Source organism: Ranitomeya imitator, chromosome 8, assembly GCF_032444005.1.
Source record: "Ranitomeya imitator isolate aRanImi1 chromosome 8, aRanImi1.pri, whole genome shotgun sequence".
Taxonomy (NCBI): Eukaryota; Metazoa; Chordata; class Amphibia; order Anura; family Dendrobatidae; genus Ranitomeya; species Ranitomeya imitator.
Window position 1 is genome coordinate 55,919,019 of NC_091289.1, and position 22,987 is coordinate 55,942,005.

The following is a 22,987-nucleotide window of genomic DNA, read 5'->3' on the forward strand; positions in this document are numbered from 1 at the left end:
CAATAACTCTTGTGTTTTAAAAAAAGGAGCAATGAAAGTTTGATAAGGGATACAGAGGCCCCCTCCTCTTCTCCTCCCTCCCTGGGATTGAAAACACTGAATATCTTTCTAGGCCTGGCTCATGGGTCTTTTTTTTCTTGATTTTCGGCTTGTCTTTGTGTATACGCTCTTTGTTCGTTCCAGGTGAACCGAAATCATGTGATATGAAAGGGGGACAGAGCGGTTATTATAAAGAGTTTTCGGGCTCTGCCGAGGGCTGTCAGATAGAGTGTGCAGGCTTGGGGGAAACATAGCTAACTGCCTGCAGGGCTGGGTTTTCTCCCATCTATCGGTCTTATATACAGGGAATCTCTACATCAGGAGGGGCATCTGTTCTTTCATCTCTGTAGATGTCATATGTCTTGCAAAGAAGCGTCTTGCAGGTTTGGATATCCTCTACAAACTATGGAATATTTATGGAGGGAGAATGGCTTCTATGGTGGATGTTCCTTACAAATGATGAAGATCGGGGCAGAGATCACCTATAGGATACCTGGATAATTTTGGAAAAAAAAACATTCATTCATTTTGTATCTGGTGTATTGGATGTTTGCCTTTACAGTAAGATCATTGACATGTTCAAGATCTGAAAGGTTGGACTCTAAATATTCATCTTTGTAAGTGTTCATTTTTGGATGACTCTTGAAGCCTGGGAACAGGTGAAACGACTTCATTCATTTTCAGAAAAAAAGCGAGCAGTGGGGGTGGGAAACTTGAAAATAGCTTTTCCTTCTGCAGATGAACCTGGTTGGTTCTCATTATTCAAGCAGTCTGAGATGGGCCCTAGTTTCTCGAGACCCTGCATGTCACCATTATGGGAGGAGCTTTGCAGCCTGATATGCAAAGATTATATATTTTTTAAGCATGTATCTGTGTTTCTGCACTTATAACATCAGTATTTTAGTATGAGATGTATAAACGCTGCTGAAAAATATATCACCCATATTCTCACCACCTAATTACTAGAGTGATTACCTGCAATGTTAATGTCCATTCTAGAACCGTCCCGTATAATACCGCACACACCTGAAGCTACACCTGAAGGACATGTCCAGGCTTTGTATAGTAAAATATATTATTCCATTGAGAAATATAATTGTTTCTGATTTAGAAATGATGGTAAACTTCATTTGAAATTTTCGGGTGTAAAGATTTTTATTCAAATGTTTTATGTTTTTGGAGAAAATTGCATTCACCAAGATTATTATCCAGCTATCATTGAACCCTGAATAGTTGTCCTCTGTAGTCATGTAAGGTTACAGGAGTGGAAGATGTGTGAGTGGTGAATCTGGGTGCCGTCATTGTAGCCACACTAACTTTTCTAGAAACAGATGCAATGTATGTAAAAAGTTTCAGAGAAGAGGTTTATTCACTGTTCCATACTTACAGGTATTTTCTTTATCCATTTAAGGCCATGTTCCCATGATGAGCTTTTGTTGCAGATTTTCTACAGCATTTCTGCACCTCTTAAGTAAATTAGGTTACTTGAGTTTTTTTCGTCGCTTTTTTGAGTGTGTTTTTTTTACGTGTTTTTATTGTATTTTTGATGCTGCGCTTTTCTTCTCATTTTAGTATGTGCTTTTTTACCTGTGGATTTTACCGCATCTAATGCAAGTGTATGGGGAAAATCCACACATAAAACTCAGTGTACCAGCAAGCGAGATTGTCGTGTTGCGGATTTGAAACTCGCACCGCAGGTCAGTTTACACAGCGTAAAAAAAGCATGAGTTTTCTATAAATCCCATCCATTTTGCTGGAACTGTAAGACGCTGAGTGTTTGATTCAGTGAAATATGCAGTGCCTAAAACTCACTAAAAACTCACAGTGGGAACACAGCATTAAAGGGAACATATCTGTTCATTAATAGACAGTAATTGTTAATTTTCTTTCATGTAAATGACCACTAGAAGCGAAAGGGTAAAATCCGAGGCACCTTTCTGATGAATTCCTCTATGATATCTTTCCTGGTGATGACAGTGTGTAATCTTGTCCTATTAAATCCGTCCTGTGATCAAAGGTATTATCCTAGATGGGAAAGAACAGGGCTCCCTCTCTTATGCACCTGCTATTAACCTTCTCATCACTGCACGCAAACTCTTCTACTTGCAGTAAGTCACTTGCATATACATTTAAGGGGGTGACTGGCTCGGTATTGTTACTTTTGTCTTAGATTTGCAGCCTGTAATTACACGAAGAATGGCCTTGTGAATAATATATGAACCACTGGGAGTAGTGTTCACATACTGAATACCCTGACCTGTTGAATAATGCTCCTTTAGTGACAGTCTTACATACAAGTTGTGTGAACTAAATGCTCATTTAGCTTTAATTAATGGCAGGATGCGCTTAGGCTGGGCGTCCACACAATCGTTGTGGTGCATTTGATGGCTGAATTTATTTCCAACATTGGGATTGGGTCCAGAAGGGAAGAGACGTAATAAGGTGTTAAAATGCCGCACAACTTTAACCAATGTTGTTTGAGGATGAGAATAGACCACAAAAAGTCAGCACAAACTACTTACTATTGCAGAATTACAAATGTAAAACATACCATATACTGAAATCATTAATGGCCGATTACCATGTTTACATGTATGATTGGCACAAACATAACATAGGTGGGTGGTATGAAATAGCAACCTCATCTAAATATATATATATATATATATAATTCCTATGATTCCTTTTATCATATATTTATTTTATATAGAATTGATGAAAGGCTCATCTTTCCTATTTGTACTCCCATTTTAAAACCATTGATCATTTGGTTTAAAGACTTGAAAAAGAGACATCAATGTAAGAGGAATTCTAATTTAAGTATATTTCTGGGATGTTATGGTGAAATATCAGAATATGTAATTGGTGAAGGTCCATGAGCTTCGAGCCCTGCCAGCTCCCAAACTGAAGGAGCCTCAGTGCTCTCTACAGGGGCTTGGAGGTTTCCATGATTGGAGCTCTGCAACACTTCTACTTGTAAAGAACAAGACTTGCGCCTTAAAGTTACAGTCAGGGATTTTTTTTTTTTCACTGTACCTAAAGATTTTTGACCCCTCTGTAAATCCCCACCATAGACTCAGAAGATGTCAGAAGATCATTTAGCGCGGAGTTCTCTTTTAAGTTATGGAATACAATGACAATGTAAATTTACCCAGTGCTTCAAAGAGTTGGGAAGTAGTCTTACTTGGTGTACTACTTATGCCTTACATGTTGATTTTTGAAGCTTCCAGTCCCTTATTTGCTCATCATACAGCCCGGGGCAGGAACTGAGTTGTAGCCATACATCATTTGCTTTAGGAATCCGCTATGGCTGCTAATCTACAGATAGACAGTTATAATATCATGATCATGGAGTCACAGCTATATATTGGTGTATGAATTGTGATTTTAAAATTTCCACACCTTGAATTGCAAGATGTAGAAAGCAAAAATGTACGGTAATTAGAAAAAGAAATTCTCCCTAAGTCAAAGGAGTCCTTGAATTGTGACATTTAAAATCTTATAGATGCATCTTAAAATATTGTATTTCTCAAAAGGCGGGATGAAACTAATAAGACCACCCTACACTTGTCATAGGTGCATTCACCCAGCTTTCCCAGACTCTCAAATGGCAAATATAATTGCTAACGATATAGCCCCTTTACTATATTCCTCAAAGGCAAGAAAAAATTCACATTAGAATTAAGAAATGTCTTCAGTCTGTTACAGAAGTAGTGATTTTCAGGTGAAATGTGGGAATTGTACTCCTATCCAAAATGAAAATACAAATTAAATGGAACTGCAAATACAGTGGGTACAGAGGTTGCAATCACACCCGGTACTGGGGCTCAGGAGGGCTAAAATGGTTCTTTTGGTCCATATTGGAAGATTAATGCTATTAAGGCATGGGGAACCTGTCAGAGGTGATGCATTGGGGACAACAAGCTTCATGATCTGGTGTGCACTGCGCATACAACGGATCCCCCCCACCAACAATGAACCTTAGGGTGAAACTGATATACTGACCCTGGATATTTCCGGAATATTTTTTGCATTATGTATAATACATTGCTGTGATGACAAATAAGATAGGGATGTCTTAGGCCACGTTCACACGTTCAGTATTTGGTCCATATTTTACCTCAGTATTTGTTTGCCAAAACCAGGATAGGAACAATCAGAGGAAAAGTATAATAGAAACACGTCACCACTTCTGTATTTATCACCCACTCCTGGTTTTGGCTGAGGTAAAATACTGACCAAATATTGAACATGGCCTAATAGTCACATAGAAATCAGATGGCATTAAGGCCATGTTCACATGTTCAATTTGGTGAGGTTTGTTTACCTCAGTATTTGTAAGCCAAAACCGTGAGAGGAATAATCAGAGGAAAAGAATAATAGAAACAGTCACCACTTTTGTATTTATCATCAACTCCTGGTTTTGGCTTACAAATACTGAGGTAAAAAAATCACCAAATACTGAATGTGTGAACGTGGCCTTGGTGTTTTTTTTCTGTCCATTTTTACAAAAGCAAAAACTGAAGTTAGAGCATTATTGAAGCCCAATGTTCTCTAATTTGTGTTCTGACAAACTGCCAAAGTCCACAGGTTGCTTTTTTTTTCGTGATATAGGTGTAAAATAACAATTGTATAAGTGACGCCTGAGTCATGGCGCTCCCCTTACCCACAGATTTACTTACCTTAAACACCATTCTGGAAACACTGCTGTCCTCTTCTAGGTCGGTGGCCACAACAACCTGGTAAAGGTACAGAGTTGTCATGGGCACCTAGCCTTGTATGTAGACTCTAACGATATGTTCATACTTTGCGTTTTTGATTCCTTTTTTTTCCCACAGGCAAGACCTGCTCTCTTGGCAGTAATGAAGCAACGACAAAAAAAGCAGGTTTTGCTGAGTGTTTACCTTTTTTTCCTGCGTTTTTTTACTACCCATTGCTTTCAATGGGTGAAAAAAGCTGAAAAAGAAAGAAGTGACATGCTGCAATTTTCAAAAACACACCTCTTTGACAAAACAGTCATAAAAAAGCAAGCTGTGGGCATAAGATTTCGACTTTGCTGGTACTGTGAAACGCAGATGAAAATTTGCATTAGAAATGCATAGAAAACGCAATGCATGAACATAGCCTTTGACTAGGTGCACATGTGGCATTTTTGTGGGGTTTTTTTCTGCAGCCAAAACCTTCACTGCTATAAAAAAAAGCTATTTTCTTAGTTTTTGCTGCTTTTTTACATGTGTAATTTGTCTACAGTTCACGTTAGTAAAGTTTCTTTTATTCACCAAATTAACTGCAAAAACGCAGCACAAATGTTCTGTTATGTTTTTGCAGCATTTTTGCAGTTTCTGATTACTTCCAATGAGTAAAAAAATGCAGGAAAGAATTGACATGCTGCAGATTTTCAAAAACGTAGCAGTTCTCAAATTCAGTCAAAAAAAAAAAAAAGCCGTGTGTACAAGAGATTTTTGAAATCTCATAACGTTTACTGCTACTATAAAACGAAGTTTCTTTTTTGCTGAAAAAAATGCTGCAAAAAAAAAAAGCCACGTGTGAACCTAGCCTTGAATGGTAATTGTGCGTGTAAAGTCCTAAGGCTATTTTCCCACAATGAACTTTTGACGAGGTTTTGATATTGCACATTGGGTGGAGAAATGCTGCAGACAATCTGCAACATAAGAAACTCACCAAAAGTTCATTGTGGAAATGTAGCCAACACTTTAGAGCCATGTATACACATGACAGGATACAATAACAGTATTGTGGTTGTAATTTTACTAAATCTTATCCAAAGCGTAAATAGGCCTGTGGCAGGAATTTTTAATCCGCTATATGTCACTTAAGGATGTGTTCACACGTTGCGTTTTTGCTGCTTTTTTTTTTGCAAACTTTAAGCTGCGTTTTACAGTACCAGCAAAGCCTATGATATTTCAGAAATCTCATTCACACACGTTGGTTTTGTTTTCCTGACTGATTTTGAAAACTATTTAAAAAATAAATAAAAATGCAGCAAAGAAGCCGCAAGTATCGGGTATTGCTGTGTTTTTGATGCAAAAATCTTAAGAAAGTTGCATCATGATTTTCTGGGGAGGGGCTCTAAACTTTATCAGCATACACAAGAGAATAAAAACGCCGCAAAAAAACACAGCAAAATCTGCTTTTTTGCAGCAGCTTTGAGCAGGTTTTGCTTGTAGAAAAAAAACGCAATGTGTGAACATAGCCTTAGGCTGTAGTTTTTTCCAAATCGTCAGCATTTCTGACTTGGTGCAGATTCGTGTGGCTGTGCCCTAAATACATTCTGTCTTGTAGAATTGCAGCAGGTTGGTCACATATTGGGGACTGCTGCTTTTTTACATGACTTAACCCTTTACACACATCATACTTCTTTACGTCTCCATTCATCCAGTCTAACTAGTAAAACTAATTTGGAACTTTGGGCAATACTATTTCATATTATTGTGGCTTGGGGAGCATGCATATGGTTCTAATAAAGTGCCCTTGTGGGACACATGCAGCCAATTATCCGACGTCTGTCTTATATGTGGATCTTATTGGCAACATCTGGCTTCTCCATGGTGGCAGCCCGAGTCCTGCTCAACATTATACACATGTGAAGCCGATTTAACAACGCTAACCAGCACCTGTTACACATCTGGAACCAGTTATCGGTAGCACCACATCTGGTGCTGCTCCCTGTGCGGGCACCTGTTGCACATGTGGATTTAGTTATTGTGCAGAGTGTTGAATAATAGCCCATATAATTAATACATCTGTACATTAGCTATAGAAAATGGCTTGGGTTATTAGTTTAGAATATGTAATATAAAATGTGTGTGTATATATATATATATATCTACTATATAATTGTCTAAGGGTCACTTCCGTCTTTCTGTCCTTCTGTCTGTCTGTCTTTCTGTCTGTCACAGATATTCATTGGTCGCGGCCTCTGTCTGTCATGGAATCCAAGTCGCTGATTGGTCTCGCCAGCTGCCTGTCATGGCTGCCGCGACCAATCAGCGACGGCCACAATCCGATTAGTCCCTCCCTACTCCCCTGCAGTCAGCGCCCGGCGCCCGCTCCATACTCCCCGCAGTCACCGCTCACACAGGGTTAATGCCAGCGGTAACGGACCGCGTTATGCCGCGGGTAACTCACTCCGTTACCGCCGCTATTAACCCTGTGTGTCCCCAACTTTTTACTATTGATGCTGCCTATGCAGCGTCAATAGTAAAAGGATCTAATGTTAAAAATAATAAAAAAAAATAAAAAATCATTATATACTCACCTTCCGCCGACTTTCCCGCTCCTCTCGACGCTCTGGTAACCGCTCCATGCAAGCGGCAGGTTCCGGTGGCAAGGATGGTATGCGACAAAGACCTGCCATGACGTCATGATCATGTGACCGCGATGTCATCACGGGTCCTGCGCTACCAACCCTGGGACCGGAAGATGCCAAGTGCACCGCACACAGGCGACATGACTACAAGGGTTCCCTCGGAAGGTGAGTATATGTTTATTTTTTAACCTGAGACATACGTGGCTGGGCAATATACTACGTGGCTCTGTGCTGTATACTACGTCACTGGGCAATATACTACGTGGCTGGGCAATATACTACGTGGCTGGGCAATATACTATGTGGCTGGGCAATATACTACGTCACTGGGCAATATACTACGTGGACATGCATATTCTAGAATACCCGATGCGTTAGAATCGGGCCACCATCTAGTATATATATATAAGAAAAAAACATGAAAAATTTGGAGGCAATTTTTACGTAAGTTAGGAGTGAATAAACTAAACTATAATGTCGTGTTTGCATCAGTACATTTTTAAAAGATCTGAGGACTGAAAGGGTTAAAGATAATTTCTAGACAAGTAATTCTGTAGGAAGCAGGAGAACAAGGAGCCTATTCTACCAACAATGAATTCATAGCAGGCTCATCTCTTGTGTCACCAATCCTGATCAGATCTCCCTGGAATACTCTGGACCCGTCAGAGCCTGGGGGCAAGATGCTGAGCCATTTCAGTTATTACACGGGGTGGGGGTGAGAGGAGGAGGGGGGTTAGTGGTGGATTGTAAATTGGAAGAAGAAAGAAGGGGGCAATCTTGAGGAATGTATGAGTGTCACACAGCTGTGTCCCCAATGGGTTTGTTTATATCGACAGGCCGGGTTGTGGGATAAAAGTGGCATGATCGGCCCCATACTTATCATTAGGAACATGTTACCACTGATAAAGAACTAATTATCTAGCAGTATTGTATAGGAAAATTAATATTAAATGGTTAAAAAATATCTAGATGTTTTTTTCTTACAAAAAGATCTCTCTTATTTTGGATTTATAAAGAACATTATTTTTTTAACTTGCAACTTTTTTTAAGTGGAAAAACTCTGGAGCCACATTTTACTTTGTTAAAGGGAAACTGTCATGTAAAAAAAATGCCATTAGGGCTCAGTCACACGATAAAAATTAAGATTGCACCTGGACCATGTTATATTATGGGGCAGGGGAGATCTGTGATTCGGCATGAGAAAACAATTGCAGCATGCTGCAAGTGTATCCGATGATCGTATCGCACTCTCCCATTCAAATCTATAGGTGTGAGTGAAAAATGGGACTGCACTCGGATGTGATCCGAGTGCAGTCTGATATACTCACAGAGAGTCAATGGAGAACATGCGGAAATGTTGTCCTCCATCTTCCCAAACCTATGCTGCGATTCTCTCATGCAAAAGAGTTGGATCACACTAAGGTGACACGCAAATCAAACTGTGACAGAGTTTGATCCCAGAGTCATTAGTATAATCAACCCGATTCTCTCGCTTGAGAGAACATTAGTTTATGTGACCCCCGCCTTAATCTGCAGGTATGGGGTAAATATGCAGGTTAATAGAAGGTGAAGCTGCCCAGCACCCACGCTGAGAGCCCCACTGCCGGGAGGAAATTAACTTTATTTCTCCCGACAACCTTGGCCTTACAGTCACAGGGTGGGCCACTGTGGATTGTCTGTCAGCCAACTCGGCCTTAGAGTCAGCGCCAGCAGTGTGGTTACAGCCGTCGCTCACTGTATACTGAGCTGTGACGGAAGCCGCACTGGCTCACCCCTGTGACTGAAAGCCTGAAGCTGCCGGGAGGAATAAAGTTAATTTCCTTCCGGTAGCGGATCTTTCAATTTGGGGGCGCCGAGCAGCTTCAGAACGCTATTAACCTGCAGCTTAACCCCATATCTACAGGTTAATAGCATTTCTTTACATGAGCACCATTTTGGGAGTTTGAAGTCGTTTTTCATAATGCAGCATGCTCTGGGTATGCTGTATTTTCATTTTCCCATAGGGTTCACCATGCACCTTAAAAATGAGAGGAAAAACTAAAAAAAATGCAACAAGAGCAGAATGAAAAACACCTTAAAATATTGGAAACATTTTGTGCATGAAAGAGCAATTGTGTCACTTAAAAGCATAACTAAATCAAAAGAATGCTGTTGATATCCGTAATGTCAAGCTGTTTTCCAGTTAGCAGGAAGTATAGTATTAATTTTAACTTATTGTGAAATCAATGATTTTACCAGAAATTCTAACAAGTGGAATGCTATATATATATATATATATATATATATATATATATATATATATACATATATATATATATATGTGTGTGTATATATATATATATATATATGTGTATATATATATATATATATATATATATATATATACATGTGTATATATATATATATATTGTATCTTCCAGTATTGTGATCGTTGCTTGGTTTAGGGTCAGTCTCTAACACACCCAAATTTGAATTACTGCATATTCAGCGATGCAGTTTTTTTTATTCTTTTTGCTCTCTGCGGATCAGCAATTGATGAACCTGCAACAAGAAATCGCATGGCCCATTATCTGCAAAAATAAATATTGTATTACTGGCTCCAATAAAGGTTTTTTTTTTTGCAGAGAACAGGAACAATATGACACTACAAGAAACTTAGCTTGTCGTTCTTCAAAGAAAGCATGCAGAGAGAACACAAGAGAGATTGTAAGTGGTGAGAAAGATGGGAAATTTATCAACAGTTTTGCACCAGTTTTTTTCTGTAAATATAAAAATATGGATGCAAATCTTGCCACGTGTTAAAATGTGTAACTTTTTTTTTCCCTTCTTAACACTTTTGGAAAGTGTAGAGAAAAGTGGGTGATTTTAGGAGGCAGAACCGCTAAGTTTCTAACAGATTAAAAGACAGAAAATGGTGCAAAATTGATTTTTTTTTATCCTTTTATGTGGGTCTCCTAATAAATTTTGTGCATTCCATTCTGACATATTTCAGTTTAAGAGTGGCGTCACTTTTATGCCCTGTGACATCGTAAGTGTCTATTTAACCCCTTAGTGACAGAGCTAATTTTCACCTTAATGACCAGGACAAATTTTACAATTCTGAGCACTATCACTTTAGGAGGTAATAACTCTGGAACACTTCAACGGATTCCACTGATTCTGATAATGTTTTTTTAGTGACATATTGTACTTCATGATAGTGGTAACATTTGTTTGATATAACATGCATTTATTTGTGAAAATATCACAATTTGGGAGAAAATGTTGAATTTTTTTTTTAAATTTTCAAACTTTCAATCTTTACATCTTTAAACCAGTTAGTCTTGCTGTACAAAATAATTAACAAGTAACATTTCCCATTTGTCTACTTTACATCTGCATCATTTTTCAAATGTCATTTTATTTTGTTAGGATTACCTGAGCACCCCAATGCAAACTCGAGTAGCGATCCCATACGTTCAACACTAATGCTGATATCGTCATTTAAAAAAAAAACTTTTGTAAAATCCCTAACCGTAACTCAGTCCTAGCCCTAAGCTCAACCCTAGGCCCACCCCTAACACTAAGGAAATACTTAACACTAAGCCCAAGCTTAACACTAAGCCCAGCCTTAACCCTAAGCACAACCCTAAGCCCAAACCTAAGCCTAACCATGGCCCTAAGCTAACCCAACCCTAAACGTAACCCTAATGGCAAAGAATGAAAGAAATAAAAAATATAAAATACATTTTTTTTTATCTTACTAAGGGGCTGACACGGGGGGATGATTTACTAATTATTGGCTTTTGATCACTGTGATAAGGTCTATCACAGTGATCAAGTCATGAGTCAAAAGGAAAATTCCCTGCTGTTGCACATGTGCCTGCCATTGTTTTTTCTGATAGAGGATGCAGAGGGGCGGGGCACCGGGGGGTTGGCTTGGGGACATCATTTCTCTCTTCTCTGTCATGTATGTCATGCCAGAAGAGAGAGAAATGTTTTTAACCGTGGGCACAAATTTTTTTTTACAAGTTAATTTGGGTCCTAAATTGATTAAGCTGGGGTTGTCTGGTAGTGAACAACACCTTTAGACTGCCTCTTGAAATGTAGTTGCCATAATTTCTTATCATGGGCTTCATTCACATGTGTGATAACCTTTTTTTAAAACTTGTAGCACATGGACACATTTTAGTCTATGTTGTTGTTTTTTATGTCTGGGTTTTTTGCTCATTCTAATGAATGGATCTGTGGGTTTGTGAAAAACATCAGATTCTTTGGAATATAGCCCTCATCCATACTAAAAAAAAATACTTTCTTCTGTTACTAACGTGATACAGTAGGGGAGATCTCACTTTCAAATTGTTTGGAGCATATATTCTATATTATACAGGCCTCATCCACACTAAAAAACTTTCTTCTGTTACTAATGTGATATAGTAGGGAACATCTCACTTTCAAATTGTTTGGAGCACTGCACTTGGATGCCAGCCGAGCGCAATCCAATTTTCACAGACTGACAGAATGGACAGGGTGGAGAAACTTTTTTTTCTCTCCACCTCCACCAAACTGATGCCACTCTGATCAAACTCTGATCAGAATAAAATAATCGTTTGTCTTGGATGGAGAGAAAACGTGGTGTGCTCCTACCCTGATTGTGAAGTCAGAGATCACCATAACAGAGTTTGATGTACTTAGGACCTTGTTCTGGGTAAATGACTGGTTGTGTTGTTACTTTTCCTAGGGTTGACCTTTTCTACGGAGAGCCACCACTGTTCTGCGTCTTATCCATTTGTAGACAAAAGCTCTCGCTCAGAATAATGAAGTCTTAGGTCTTGCAAATGAGATCTTAATGTTTTCCAGATATTTCAGATTCTGACTTTTGGCTTTGTGTTAACTACTTTAGCCTCTCGGGAAGGTTCAATAATATGAATGTGGTTAAGTTCAACATGACAGGTTGCAAGCTTGCGTGGGTCTCCAGGACTAAACAAAACTGTGCCTCAGGTTGTGTGTATGAGATTTTGGATCAGCCAAATTGATTTCAATACCAGGCACAACTCATAAACAGGTATGGCTCTGTTGGTGAAAGAAAACAGACTTTTTTTTTTAGTTCTGTACAATTAATTTTGAATTAACTTTGGTGAGTTGGCTGTAAGAATGGAGTCTGTCACCCCAAATTACTTTTAGACTAAGTATACAATGATACAGGAGATTTCACCCCTATAACAATCGTACCAGCACTGTACCTATTACTGGAACAAAGCTTGTGAAAATAACGTTTAATCCATATATAGAAATAAGGGGGCTTTGGTGGACCCATCGCGGGACCAGGAGCTGGGCGCACTGTTACGCCCCTTCAGTTTGCATCTTGTGGGTTACCATAGTTTGTGATGGACAGCGCACACTCCTAGAGTAAACGCTTCCCCGCATGCACACTGATGCTGTTGCGTGCCCACAGGCAGGACTGTGATATATGAAGAGTCCAGAAAAGTGGGGAGACGGGCAGAGGTGATATTTAGATATATATTTTTTATGTGAGCCCATTATACTGTATGGAGCACTATATGGGCACATTATACAGTATGGAGCACTATGTGGGCACATTATACTGTATGGAGCACTATCTGGTGCCATTATACTGTATGGAGCATCATGTGGGCCATTATACTGTATGGAGCATCATGTTGGGCCACTATGCTGTATGAAACACTGTGAGGTCATTATACAGTATGGAGCACTATTTGGGGCCATTATATAGCCTGGAGCACCATGTGGTGCCATTATATTGTATGAAGCACTATGTGGGGCCTATTATACTGTATGGAGCACTATCTGGAGATCATTACACTGTATGGAGGACTATGTGAGGCCAATTACACTGTACGGAGCACCATGTGGGGCCATTATACTGTATGGAGCATCATGTGGGTCTATAATAATAATAATAATAATAATCTTTATTTATATAGCGCCAACATATTCCACAGCGCATGTGGGGCCATTATACTGTGTGGAGCATAATGTGGGGCCTGTTATATGCTATGGCGCACTGTGGGGCCATTATACTGTATGTAGCACTAAGTGGAACCATTGTACTGTATGGAGGACTATGGGGATCCCATTACACTGTATGGAGGACTATGTGGGGCCCATTACACTGTATGGAGGGCTATGTGGGTCACATTACACTGTATGGAGGACTCTGTGGGGATCATTATACTGTATGGAGCACTGTGTGGGGCTATTTACACTGTATGGAGGACTATTTGGGGCCCATTACACTGTATGGAGTACTATGAGGGGTCAATTAAACTGTAGTGAGGACTATGTGGGGCCCATTTCACTGTATGGAACACTATGTGGGCACATTATACTGTATAAAGCACTATGTGGGCATATTATACTGTATGGAGCACTATTTAGGGCCATTACACAGTATGGAGCACTATGTTGGTCCATTATACTGTATGGAGCATCATGTGGGCCATTATGCTGTATGGGGCACTATGTGAGGTCATTAAACAGTATGGAGCACTATTTGGGGTCATTATACTGCATGGACCACCATGTGGCGCCATTATATTTTATATAATATAATATATATTCTATTATACTTTATGGAGTACTATGTGGAGATCATTACACTGTACAGAGGATTATATTGGGCCCATTGCACTGTATGGAGCATCATATGGTGCCATTATACTGTATGGAACACCATGTGGGGCCATTATACTGTATGGATCATCAGTTAGGGCCTATTATACTCAATGGAACACTGTGGAGGTCTCTAAGGGCCCATTACACTGTATGGAGGACTATGTGGGACCCATTACACTGCATTGAGGACTATGTGGAGCTCATTATACTGTTTGGAGCACTATGGGGGCTAATTGCACTGTATGGAGGACTATGAGGGGTCCATTACACTCTATGGAGGACTATGTTGGGCCCATTACACTGTATGGAGGACTATATGGGGTCATTACACTGTATGGAGGACTATGTGGGTCCCATTGCATTGTATGGAGAACTATGTGGGGCAATTATACTGTATGGAGGACTTGTTGTGCCCATTATACTGTATGGAGAACTGTGTGGGGATTAAAGTTGGATAATCATACTGTGATGGGGTCAACATTCTTTTTCGGGAAGATTGAGGAAGGTGGGGTACAGTAGGGTCATCATACTGTGCATGTGGAGGAATTCACTGTGGGGTACTGTTTTGGGGGGCACTTTTGTTTGCATCATACTTCATTATCTGTTTTATTCAAGGTTTTTCATTTTTTCTATTAAATATTTAAATTAGGCCATTGGGCACGTGCTTTTTACTGCTATTATATAGCACTAGATGGTGGCCCGATTCTAACGCATCTGGTATTCTAGAATATGCATGTCCACGTAGTATATTGCTCAGCCCACGTAGTATATTGCCCAGCCACGTAGTATATTACCCAACCACGTAGTATATTGCCCAGGCACGTAGTATATTGCCCAGCCACGTAGTATATTGCCCAGCCACGTAGTATATTGCCCAGTGACGTAGTATATTGCCCAGTGACGTAGTATATTGCCCAGCGACGTAGTATATTGCCCAGTGACGTAGTATATTGCCCAGTGACATAGTATATTGCCCAGTCACGTAGTATATTTCCCAGTCACGTAGTATATTGCCCAGTGACGTAGTATATTGCCCAGCCACGTAGTATATTGCCCAGTGACGTAGTATATTGCCCAGCCACATAGAATATTGCCAAGTTACGTAGTATATTGCCCAGTGATGTAGTATATTGCCCAGTGATGTAGTATATTGCCCAGCCACGTAGAATATTGCCCAGTTACGTAGTATATTGCCCAGTTACGTAGTATATTGCCCAGTGATGTAGTATATTGCCCAGTGACGTAGTATATTGCCCAGCCACGTAGAATATTGCCCAGTTACGTAGTATATTGCCCAGTGATGTAGTATACAGCACAGAGCCACGTAGTATATTGCCCAGCCACGTAGTATATTGCCCAGTTACGTAGTATATTGCCCAGTGACGTAGTATACAGCACAGAGCCACGCAGTATATTGCACAGTGACGTAGTATACAGCACAGAGCCACGCAGTATATTGCCCAGCCACGTATGTCACAGGTTAAAAAATAAAAAATAAACATATACTCACATTCCGAGGGATCCCAGGGTTGGTAGCTCAGGACCCGTGATGACGTCGCGGTCACATGACTGTGACGTCATGGCAGGTCCTTCTCGTGCAGGCGCGCAGGACCTGTGATGAGATCGCGGTCACATGACCGTGACGTCATGGCAGGTCCTTGTCGCATACCATCCTTGCCACCGGAACCTGTCGCTTGCATGGAGTGGTTACCGGAGTGTCGCGAGGAGCGGGAAAGGCGGCAGAAGGTGAGTATATAACGATTTTTAATTTTTTTTTATTATTTTTAACATTAGATCCTTTTACTAATGATGCCACAGGCGTCATCAATAGTAAAAAGTTGGGGACACACAGGGTTAATAGCGGTGGTAACGGAGTGAGTTACCCGCGGCATAGCGCGTTCTGTTACCACTGGTATTAACCCTGTGTGAACGGTGACTGCGGGGAGTATGGAGCGGGCACCGGGCGCTGACTGCAGGGGAGTAGGGAGGGACTAATCGGACTGTGGCCGTCGCTGATTGGTCGCGGCAGCCATGACAGGCAGCTGGCAAGACCAATCAGCGACTTGGATTCCATGACAGACATAGGCCACGACCAATGAATATCCGTGACAGACAGACAGACAGAAAGACGGAAGTGACCCTTAGACAATTATATAGTAGATATTATATTATTCCAATATAATTCCAAAAATTAATCTTTTTATTTGATAAGTAAAAGCTTATTTAATTGTAGACATTTTTTTTAACAAATATCAAGGTTGTACTGCGACTTTGCACAAGCTTTTCATTTTGGCCCTCTGTGTATCTGAATTTGACATCCCTGGCTTCAAGGGTTATTTTCATCATGATAGAGGGTTACAATTGCAAAGAGGTTTTAAAAACAAACAACTTTGCAATTTTACCTTTGATTAAAAATCCTCTCAATTCTCAAGAACAGATCTCTACTGCAATCGGTAGCTGGTATCTTAGGCTTAGGCCTGTGTCTCACTGACATATATATATATATATATATATATATATATATATATATATATATATATATATATATATACTAGATGGTGGCCCGATTCAAATGCATCGGGTATTCTAGAATATGTATGTATGTACGTCGCGCTGTGAATGGGGGTTAAATTCCGCGGCAATATCGCTGATTGGTCGCGCCCAGCTGGCTGATCAGCGAAGTGAGGTTCAAATCTGGCGCCGATTTGCGGCCGGACTGCGCCTGTCGCTGATTGGTCGCGGACGGCCGGGCACGATCAATGACCGAAGCGGTGTTTAAATACCGCGCCAATATCGCTGATTGGTCGCGGCCAGCCGTGAGCTACCAATCACTGAAGCGGTGTTTAAATTCCGCGCCAATATCGCTGATTGGTCACGACCGGCCGGGCACGACCAATGACCAAAGCGATGTTTAAATACCGTGCCAATATCGCTGATTGGTCGTGGCCGTGCGCGACCAATCACTGAAGCGGTGTTTAAATCCCGTGCCAATATCGCTGATTGTTCGTGGCCGGCGCAACCAATCAGCGAAGCATGGTTTAAATCCCGCGTCAATTCGCGGCTGGACTGCGTCTGTCGCTGATTGGTCACAGTATGTCGGGGGTTCGGGGAGCTGGATGTTGGGGGTTCGGGGGGTGCAGAATATAGTACAGCCACATAGTATATAGTACAGCCACATAGTATATAGCACAGCCACGTAGTATGTAGTATATAGCACAGCCATGTAGTATATAGCACAGCCACATAGTATTTAGCACAGCCTCGTAGTATATTGCAGCCATGTAGTATATAGCACAGCCCGTAGTATATAGCACAGCCACGTAGTATATAGCATATCCATGTAGTATATAGCAGCCACATAGTATATAGCACAGCCACGTAGTATATAGCACTGCCACGTAGTATATAGCAGCCACGTAATATATAGCACAGCCCGTAGTATATAGCACAGCCACTTAGTATATAGCACAGCCACGTAGTATATAGCACAGCCACATAGTATATAGCAGCCACGTAGTATATAGCACAGCTGCGTAGTATATAGCACAGCCACGTAGTATATTGCACAGCCACATAGTATATTGCACAGCCACGTAGTATATAGCACAGCCACGTAGTATATAACCCAGCCCACGTACTATATAGCACAGACAGCCACGTAGTATATAGCAAAGCCACGTAGTATATAGCACAGCCATGTAGTATATAGCACAGCCACGTAGTATGTAGCAGCCACATAGTATATAGCAGCCACATAGTATATAGCACAACCACATGGTATATAGCAGCCACGTAGTATATAGCAGCCACGTAGTATATAACGCAGACAACGCAGTAAATAACACAGCCCACGCAGTATATAACACTGCTCATGTAGTATATATCAGTCACGCAGTATATAACACAGCCCACGTAGTATACAACAGTGTGGGCACCATATCTCTGTTAAAAAAATAATTAAAATAAAAAAAGTTATATACTCACCCTCCGGCATCCACCGAAGTTGTCCTGATGCGTGCGGCCGAGATAGGCAGAAAAGTTGCTGAACAGTGATCCGTATTCAATGCGAAGATGCGATTTTTTTCTCCAAAAAAGTATGCGTATTGCATCCGTACAGCGAGATTTTCTCGCCAGCTTGCAAAATGGACATATAATGGATCCGATCCATGGGCTCAAGTATTTGTGAAAACATATATACAGTCTATATATATATATATATATATAGATAGATAGATAGATAGATAGATAGATAGATAGATAGATAGATATAGATATATACTGTATATTTATCTATATATATAATCGTCTAAGGGGCACTTCCGTCTGTCTGTCTGTCTGTCAGAGAAATCCGGGCGCTGTCCGGGCTCGAAATGGCCGCTCCCTACTCCCCTGCACTCAGTGCCCCATCCATACTCCCCTCCCAGTCAGCACCCGCCGCCCACATAGCGTTTTAGCAGTCCGTTAAACCAACTGCGTTACACCGCGGCATAGCGCGGTGTAATGCAGTCTGTTAACGCTGCTATTAACACTGTGTGACAAACTTTTTACTATTGATGCTGCCTATGCAGCATCAATAGTAAAGAGATATAATGTTAAAAAGAATTTTTTTTAAATGGTGCTATTCTCACCTTCCGCCATCCACCGATGAGCGAGAGCGGCGAGGCTGCCGCCAGCTTCCGTTCCCAGAGATGCATTGTGAAATTACCCAGATGACTTAGCGGTATTTCCGTGACAGACAGACACCCAAAAACGCCCACGACCATTGCCACGACCAATCAGCGACGGGCACAGTCCGCCGGCAAAATGGCCGCTCCTTCCTCCCCGCAGTCAGTGCCCGCTCCATACTCCCCTCCAGTCAGCCCTCACACAGGGTTAATGCCAGCGTTAATGGACCGCGGTGTAACGCACTCCATTAACGCAGCTATTAACCCTGTGTGACCAACTTTTTACTATTGATGCTGCGTACAGTATGCAGCATCAATAGTAAAAAGATCTAATGTTACAAATGATAATAATAAAAAAAACGTTATTCTCACCCTCCGACGTCGCGCCCTGTCCTCGGCAGTGCAAGCGGCAGTTTCCGGTGTCAAGGATGCTATGCGAGAAGGAACTGCCATGACATCACGGTCATGTGACCATGACGTCATCACAGGTCCTGCGCTCATACCAACCCTGGGACCGGAAGCTGCCGCGTGCACCGCACACAGGCGCCAGGACTACAAGGGGCCTTTGGAAGGTGAGTATATGTTTATTTTTTTATTTTAAGTCTTTTTTAACCTGTTACATATGTGGCTGGGCAATATACTACGTGGTTGGGCAATATACTACGTGACTGGCCAATATACTACGTGACTGGGCAATATACTACGTGTCTGTGCTGTATACTACATGGCTCTGTGCTGTATACTACGTCGCTGTGCAATATACTACGTGGCTGGGCAATATACTACGTGGCTGGGCAATATACTACATGGCTGGGCAATATACTATGTCACTGGGCAATATACTACGTGACTGGGCAATATACTATGCGACTGGGCATTATACTACGTGACTGGGCAATATACTACGTGGCTGGGCAATATAGTACGTGACTGGGCAATATACTACATAGCTGGGCAATATACTACGTGGCTGGGCAATATACTACGTGGTTGGGCAATATACTACGTGGCTGGGCAATATACTATGTGGTTGGGCAATATACTACGTGGCTGGGCAATATACTACGTGGGCTGTGCAATATACTATGTGGACATTCATTTTCTTGAATACCTGATGCGTTAGAATCGGGCCACCATCTAGTAATCTAATAAGAAGGGAAAGTTTTTGGATTTTTAAGGTTGGCATACTGGCCCCTGAAGGGTTAAACCTCACTATTGAGAAAGTTATGTAATATATGCATGCTGATAATTAGTGGAGCCTTGATTGGCCTTTTTAACTATGTGGGCGGTCTGTGGAATTGTTTTTGATTGTTCATAGGCTGCCTTCCCTTTGTATACTTTCCCCACCTCATTCTACCTATAACTACCATCTGAGGAAGATAGCTATTCCGTTGAAACGCATTGTGGAAACTAATAAATGAAGATTTTATATCAACTCACTGTCTCGCATGCGCTCCTATGACTGTTTTTTTGTCCCTTCTTCTTCAGAAAAACTTCTACACAGATCAAAGGTGAACTTCAAGCTCAAGGAACAACAGTGTTAGATCACACCATCCGTCGTTGTATGAGCCAAAGTGGACATCAAGGGAGATGAACAAGGAGGACACCATTGTTGAAAAAAAAATCATAAAAAAGCCAGACTGGAATTTGCCAAACTACATGTTGACAAGCCACAAAGCTTCTGGGAGAATGTCCTATGGACAGATGAGACAAAATGGAACTTTTCGGCAAGGCACATCAGCTCTATGTTCAGAGATGGAAAAATGATGCATATTAACACAAGAACACTGTCCCTACTATGAAACATGGAGGAGGCTCTGTTATGTTCTGCGACTGCTTTGGTGCATCTGGCACAGGGTGTCTAGAATCTGTGCAGGGTACAATGAAATCTCAAGACTATCAAGGGATTCTAGAGAGAAATGTGCTGCCCAGCGTCAGAAAGCTTGGTCTCAATCACAGGTCATGGGTCTTGCAACAGGATAATGACCCAAAACACACAGCTAAAAAGACCCAAGAATGGCTAAAAGGAAAACATTGGACTATTCTGAAGTGGCCCTCTATGAGCCCTGACCTAAATCCTACTGAGCATCTTTGGAAAGAGCTGAAACATGCCATCTGGAAAAGGCAACCTTCAAACACGAGACAACTGGAGCGGTTTGCTCTTGAAGAGTGGGCCAAAATACCTGTCGAGAGGTGCAGAAGTCTCATTGACAGTTACAGGAATCGTTTGATTGCAGTGATTGCCTCAACAGGTTGTGCAACAATATATTAAGTTAAGGGTACCATAATTTCTGTCCAGGCCTATTTCATGAGCTTTATTTTTTTTAAATTCCATGGAAGCATGGTTGAAAAGCAAAGTCTGACTTTCATTTGTTCATTTTCACAGATTTTTTATTTATTATTACTTATGTCAGATTCAAGTTATTTCTGTGACCATTGTGGGTTTTTCTGTCATTAAACGATGGGTACCAACAATTTTGACCATGTGTGTAGCTATTGTCATACCTTGCATTGGTGCAGAGGGTCATGATTTCGTCCTGGTGAAGGAAAATGCCTAGCCTCAAGTGGCCAGGGTGTGTAGGCAGTTCCTGGATTATGAAACATTGATGCAATGAATTGGCTCTCAAGTTCCCCAGGCCTGAATCCAGGTGGGACATGAGCATGTATATTTGTGCATCCGGCATCCTGTCCAAGAGCTCCTTCATACCATAATCCATGTCTAGGAGGAGATCTCCCAGGTCATCATCTGCCATCTCGTTAGGAACGTGCCTAGCTCTTATTGGGAGGGTTTAAAGGCACATGAGGGCCATACACACTACTTACTCAAATTATGAGTTGCCATGATGACATTCAGGCAAACTAGATTCACCTGTGAGACCAAGTGTTTACTTTGATTTTTGAGGTCATTTGGAATCCAGCCGTCAGTTGCTTGATGATTTTGGTTTCCATTGATTCATAATTCGTTCTCAACGAATTGCACTATTTACACCTGTAAAGATTTTCAACTTGAATTTTTAATTTATTGAGATATGACTAAGTGTCTACTTGATTTTTTGGCCAGTGTATTCTGACTGATATTTGTACTATTATATGTATATTAGTGTTTATGGCAAACTATATATTTGGTGCTAAAGCAGTTTAAGGAAAGACATTTTTTGGATGGATTTGACATTGCAGAACACAACTTTGAAGGAAAAAAGACCCACTCAACTGAAGACTCCCCTGACCTTGTTCACTGGCTTTTTTTTGTGAGATAAAAAGTGGGGAGAATGTTTAGGAAATCTAAATGCAACACAAAAGTAATTCCAGTTTTTCCAGACACATTCCAATATATGCCAAAAAAAAATTGCAAATGGCAACAAAAGTGACAAATCTACTTATTTTACATTATAAAAGCTAGTGTAACTGCATTAGTAATTTACCTTTATTTGGTGTCTGTTTTTAGGGCATCATGAGTTATACGTACAGCCGAGTACAGTGTATATATAACAATGTACAATAAGCCATGTTTTGCTAAATGTATACTGGTCTGTAGACTCCTGCATAGTTAAAAGCATGTCTTAGCATAGGTTACATGGAATAAAAAATGTAATTATCTTCTATCTTCAACAAGGTGAGCAGGTCTTTGCGTATGAGTATGGCAATGTTTCAAGATTTTCTGGAATTCTCGTCTACCTTTACTCAAACCTCAGAACTCATGATTATAGATAATGAAGTACTGTAAGCCCTTCATTGCACGCAAGATTTTAACCACCATGACTACGATACTTTTTACATTTCTGTGCATACAGTGATTTGAGGTATATTAAAGATTATTTAATGTTGAAGTGGTTGTATGAGTGTTCTCTGGTTTCCAAGGAACCATTGTATCTACTCCGAATGGCTATCAATATCATTGAAGATTGCATGTTCTACACCCTGCACGCTTCTTACTGTCTAAATGATTTTGCAAAATCTCAATAAAATCATTGATAAAAACTGTCTGTTTTTTTTCAATTATACAGTAGATGGGACTTGTAAAATACGCATCATAAGTTCTTTTTGCACAATCACTTTTGTGTATTCTAAAAACACTAAAAATTTTTTTGCTTATTTACATCCTTCTTTAAGCTTTGATGCCACGTTTTCCTGGCTACCTATGACTTCCTATAATGATAACGTTTGGGTCAGGTGTTTAAATATAAGTCTCTGTCCAAACTGGCATCTGGACATTCGTTTCCTTTTTCTTTTACTGCATAAGATATGGAAGAATGCTACGCTAGTCTGATCATCAATGGCAACAGAAGCTTGAAAGAGTAGAACACAAATGTGAACAGAG

General features: G+C 40.7%; 1 long non-coding RNA gene across 1 annotated transcript; it reads left to right on the forward strand.

The window, feature by feature from the left end:
• Window positions 1-22,642, forward strand: LOC138647725 (uncharacterized). Its single transcript, XR_011315025.1, has 3 exons — window positions 1-656; window positions 9,994-10,075; window positions 20,158-22,642. It is a non-coding gene; the product is annotated as an uncharacterized lncRNA (long non-coding RNA).
• Window positions 22,643-22,987: the final 345 nt, after the last annotated feature.